Genomic DNA, 6,142 nt, shown 5'->3' with positions numbered 1-6,142 from the left:
AAACACATAATAATCTCCATGATTCAAACGTTATTGTACTTTTCTATGCGTGGCTTTCTCTTATTTGAGCTCTAGATGATTTATGTTTTTTAATTATTTCTTTTTTAAAAACAAAATAAACAAATCTTTACATTTTAGTGGGATTTTTTACATGTTGCAATTTATCATTTTAGCTTCTACTTTTGCAGTTTGTACATGGATAATGCTCGATGACATGTGTTCTACTGTTACTGATGAATTATGCAAATATAAATTGTCGTACACTTTTTGTATTATAATAATTGATTAATATCAAGAAAATCTTTAAAAGTCAACAAGATCATCTTAGAATATAAATTTGAGACTAGGATTTTAGTGTGTAGCTAGATTAACTTTCTATTGTGATATGGGGCACCCTAATATTCTTTAATTAATTAATTAGACAGATTTATGACTTTTCTAGTTAGTTTAAACAATTTTAACAATTATAAATTTGTAATGTTGTGGAATAAGTTTAATTTTAATCATTTTATAAGGGTGATAGTAGTATTTTCAAGAAAATTGACATTTCTTGAAATGCCATAAAATGCTATATATAGTATCTTAACTGACCTTAGATTCTTGTGTTTTGATGGAAAAACCTTTCATCATCGAACAACCAATATTGAAATTCTTTTCGAATATTTATATAAACAGCACTATCTTCTCAAAGAGAAATAAATATTAACATATTAATATTAATATTAATATATAGAGAAGTAAAAATAGTATTGCTGTACATATAAACTTATATAATAAACGTATCAAATTAACATGTCACAAAACCTGATTATGTTATATATTTCACAAAAAAACTTCTAATAATAACATAATTTAATGTTCGACTATAATAGCTGTACGGGTCATTAAGATGGTGATTGTGATAACGATTGAAGGAAAAAAAATTGAATTTGTTACATTTGAATAGACAAACAAATTAAGAGAACTATTTGATTAGAAAAGTCTTAGTAATTTCTTTATTTCCTTTTTTCTCTAGAATCTTGTATGGTTATGTTTAACTAAAATCCCATTTTTTACTGTTAAAAAAATACAAATATATGTACGTTCTACGATTTAATTAAAATTTTACGAGATAAGTATTTGAAACAAAAAAATGCAACAGAAGTGATCTATAGATTATAAACGATTATGTTACATGAATATTTACCATTGTTAAAACATAAGTAATATAATTTGTGAATGTACCCTTAATTTTATTATCGTACTTCATATATGTTTTTTCAAATATATTATGAACACTTGTGTTTCAAGCACAAAAGAAATGAATAGACATAATGAAAACGAAAGTAAAGAAAAAGCTAATGAGGGGACAAGATCTTAATCAATAATCACTCGAAATTTGCGAATATTCCATGTTTAAATCTGTAAGTATCTACTGTTTAACTCTGTCATATACACGTAGTAATTATGTTAATTAGTTTTTAAGTTTGATAATTCAAAATAGGGAATGTCTAACGTGTGCCCTTAGAGCATACCATAAAACATTCAATTCACTCAAACTTTTCAATTATAACATATTAAGCATTTAATAAACTTTCTATATTTCCATATGTATATTCATATTAATTACGGATAGTATTATTCATTGAAGGTTCTGATAATTTAATTATTTCTTATCACGTGCCCTATGGCACTCTTTAAAAAACCCTTAATATATTACTACAACATACTGGATAAGCTCAGATCTAGTGGTGAAAACTTTTTAATTTAGTGAAATCAATAATTATCTCAATCATTGAAATTAAAGAGCGATATATTGTTTCCTTAAAAAAAAAAGCACAATCGCTAATGTTACCTAGTGCCATAGACTCTGATGATCTGCCACCAACTACCGTGGAAACAGGAATCATAGGAAAAGGCCAGAAGACCACCCACGGTTACTACTAATATTACTTAAAAAAAAATATTTAAATGCTTCAAAGAGTATTAACATATGTTAAACACTCCAACAAAAACTAGAAAATTACTAACAACTTCAATTCTTAATGAAATTTCGTGCATACTACCAAAGACTAGCAATAATCACTAGAACCAGCCAACCAGGTGCGGAGCCACCACTGATCATGTTGGGGTCAGGTCCTGATGATCGAAATATTTCTCGATGTAGTATATTATATGTAAAGTTGTTAAATAGCATCATCTTTATTTTAGGACAAATGTTTCGGAAAAAAACTTATGTCATTAAATTTGTCAATAAAGGTAACAAGTTTTTAGGTCAACCGCGCTTCGATGCGATCGAAGTGCGGTTGACCATGTAAGAAATCGCTGATTTTTGTAAAGAAAAAAAAGGCTCTAATGGCTCGAACCCACAACTATCTGGTACCGATGGAAGACACCTAACCATCCATCCATCCATTAATTTTTTTGGGTTTTAAATAGAACATTATTAATTTAGGATTTAAACAAATCAAAATAAAAAAAATTCTTTCTTTTTTAAAAAGGTCGCATGATTTTGAAACACAACCATTAAGATAATAAACACTCCATGATCACTCCTCTAACGTGCTTTTGTTCTATTATTACCACATTTGTTATTTGTTATTGTTATTTATAAGATAAACAATATGGGTTTTAAAATAATAAAAAAAAAATTGGTTGCCAAGTTTTGAACTCACAACCTTTAATTTAAAAAAGAACACCAGGACCACTCAACCAACCACGATTTTTTATTTATTTGAGTATTTATTAAGTTGAAATAGAAACAAATTGAGTTTGAAAATATAAAAATAGTGCCCATGGGATTCGATCCCGCGACCTACCATCTAGCAAACGTTACCAATGCCACTCCGCCAACTTCGCTTTTGTTTTAGAATTAGGGTGTTTACTATTTATTAGCTTTAAAAATCGTGAAATTAAATTGAAATTAAATTGGGTAGTTACTGTTCATCAATTTTCTAAATGAATATATATACAATATGACTATTACATATCCCCGAAAAGAATTACATATTTCAATATTTGCTAAAAAACAATTATGATTTGAAAAAATTAGAAATTGAAGGTAATATTGTTAAATTCATTAAGGGGAGCGATATGTACATAATCACTTTTTACACATACACAATCAAACATGATTTACAGTTGTACAACACTGTAAAGCATGTTTGGTTGTGTATTTGTAAAAAGTGTTTGTGTATTATCATCACCCATTCATTAACGACCGTTAATTAAATTTCGTTAAGTGCTCATATGTGAATGGTATATGAGAGACAGAATTACACGGTTGGTCTTTGAACCTTATAAAAAATAAATGAATAATATATAAGTAATAAATAAATAAGTAATAATAAAATAATAATAATAAAAATATGAAAGTAAAAAATAATAAAAAAAATTATTTTTTCTTATATTTTAATATTTTATTAAATTTTTTTCTTTTTTATTTTTATTAAAAAATAACAAAAAATTCAATAAAATAAAAAATTTAATTTAATATTAATTTTTTTATTATTTATTATTTAATATTATTTACTTTTATTACTTTTTTATTTATTATTATTAATTTTTTGTTACTTTTTTATTTTTATTTATTTAATTTTTTTTTATTTTTTATTTATACTTGTTATTTATTTATTATTTTTTATCTATCTTTTATAAAGTTCATCGATCAACCGTGTAATTTTGTTCGGCGCATACCAAGCACATGTGAGCACTTAATGAAATTTAACTAACGGTCGTTAATGAAGTTAACAATATTACCTTTAATTTCAGACTTTTACAAATCATAATCTTTTTCAGACAAAAATTAAAACATGTAATCCTTTTCAAGTATCTGAAAAATTTATATTACCTTTAGTGACAAATCTAATAACATGTGTAATCTTTTTTAAGACCATTTGCCCTTTATTTTAATGAAATTTTTTGCGCCCCACACAATAGGGCAAGTTTTTAGAGCTACCATGATCATTTTCATCACTTACAGATTGAAATACACATAAAAATAATACTTCATAAAAATTAATTGTAGACCATTGATAACACCATGTATATACTTATTGTTCGTAACTTTTAGGTAGTGTTGACGTAGTGATGACTTGTACTAAAAGATTTTTACAAGTTAAGATATGTGGTGTTTAATTTTTTCTTTTTAGATGTCATATGAAACTAGTGAAATGACCTGTGGAACTGCATGTTTGTTTAAACGAAACAGTTTAATGATATATTTTAGGTATTCAGTGAACGCAAATGATAAAGTCATTTAGTTTAATGACCCGTGGAACCACAGAGTCCGACTAAGAAACTCGTCAGCTGAACATTTCATCAAACACCTAAAATGCATATTAAACAATTCACATCCAATCATAAGAGATAATATTGGTTGTCATTTTATTTTAGAAGTGTAAAGTAAAATATAAATTTAGAATTAGTTTCCTTCTGCCTAGCTTTTATACCTTCTCGTACTCAATTCAAAATAATTAATTAAAATAATTCAAAATTATTTAATTTTAATAATTAAAATAAATATTAATAAGATTTAATAATAATTAATTAATTAATAATATTTAATTTTAATTCTAAATTATTTAGATTAATGGCATCACCCACCATGCTTAGATTTTTTTCTTTTGTTTTTTGATTTTTTTTAACAAATGAATTAGTCTAATAATAACGTCATCACTATAGGATTTTAATATAAACTATAGATTAAGGGTCTTGTGCTTATTTAAGAAGAGTGAGGCTTTTTGCCGGGGTTTTAAGGGTTGTGCCACCTAGTTAGAAAAGGGGTTTAGGGGGCCTAAGCAGCCTAATTGGGATAATCGACCCTTCTAGATGTTTTTCCTACCAAAATGGATATATGTTGTGTGTTCTAAGATCACTCACAACTATAAAACTCGTGTTTTGATTAACACAATATTATATTAGCGTCATTTTAACATTTCCTTCTCATTACTAAGACTATTTGTTACGGTGTGTGGTGTAGGTAGGTGGTGTGAGTTTTTTCATGACATGATAGTGTGGGTTTGAGTGTTTGTTGGGATTGTTGTGATGATGTGCCAAAATGTAAGACCCTGATTCGATTTTCAATGGAATGGCGCGCCGCCCCATTAATCTGCGCCGCATGAACGAGCTGATCAGGAAGGATTGCTTTGCAATTTGTTTAAAATAGATAAGGGACCAAGTTGCAATTTTTCATGGGCGTTTATTGGGTCAAGATGGCAAATCCAAACACACTCTTCTCACTTCCATCTTCATCAAAAAAACTTACACTTAGTAAAAGAAGTGAGCTTAGAGTAAGAAAGCACCAATTATTGAATAAGGAAGCTAAATCCATTCAAATTGGAACCAAATCCTAGTGTTGCAGCCCTCCTAGCTCGTTTTATTTCTAAGGTAAAACCTAAATCCAAATTTTATCTTTTGATTTCGAGTTCGGGTTAAAGTTTGAGTTAGTGGTGGGATATAAACCCTATTTCCTTTGAAATATAGGGGTTTTGGTGTAAGTTTGGGGATGAGAACCCTAATCTTGTAGGTTTTGAGTTAGATGACGAATTTAGAACACTTAGTCTTGGTTTTGAGTGTATTATTATTGATGAACAAGAGTTGAGTGATTATGGGTGTTAGATTGTCAAGAAAATGGGTAATGCACATTAAGTGTTTGATGAAATGCCCCAACCATAAATTGTTGTTGATGATGATATTTGTTGTTAAAATGAGTCCTTTAAGTGTGTATAAACTGATTTTGATCAAATAAAAGCGTTATGGTTCATTTTGGGTTGAAATGGTGTCATTTTGGTAAATTTCGTATTTTGGATAGATTCGGTGTGTCGTTTTCAAACGGTTATATCTTGCAAACCGTAGCTCCATTTGAGATGTGTGAGCACTTTTCAGAAAGTTATTGTGTATACTTTTCAACGGATAAGTTTGTCTTCTCTGATTCGGTGTTTAAACGAGTCAGAATTAAGGGACAAAAGGGCTGCCGAGTTTGGGTAATTGGCTAAAAGTGAACAAAGTGTTGTTGTTTTGGGATTTTGGGCATGGTACAAGTGTCAATAACTTTTGGGGGTTGTTGGGCTTGAATTACCACATGTAGTGGTGATGGGCCGAGTCCTTTATTGGTCAAGTACAATCTGGTTAATTGTACTTGCTTGTGTGTGTGTTAGAATTA

This window comes from Rutidosis leptorrhynchoides, chromosome 2, assembly GCF_046630445.1.
Source record: "Rutidosis leptorrhynchoides isolate AG116_Rl617_1_P2 chromosome 2, CSIRO_AGI_Rlap_v1, whole genome shotgun sequence".
NCBI classification, from domain to species: domain Eukaryota; kingdom Viridiplantae; phylum Streptophyta; class Magnoliopsida; order Asterales; family Asteraceae; genus Rutidosis; species Rutidosis leptorrhynchoides.
The sequence above is the reverse complement of the archived record's forward strand: the minus strand, read 5'-3'. Positions refer to the sequence as shown.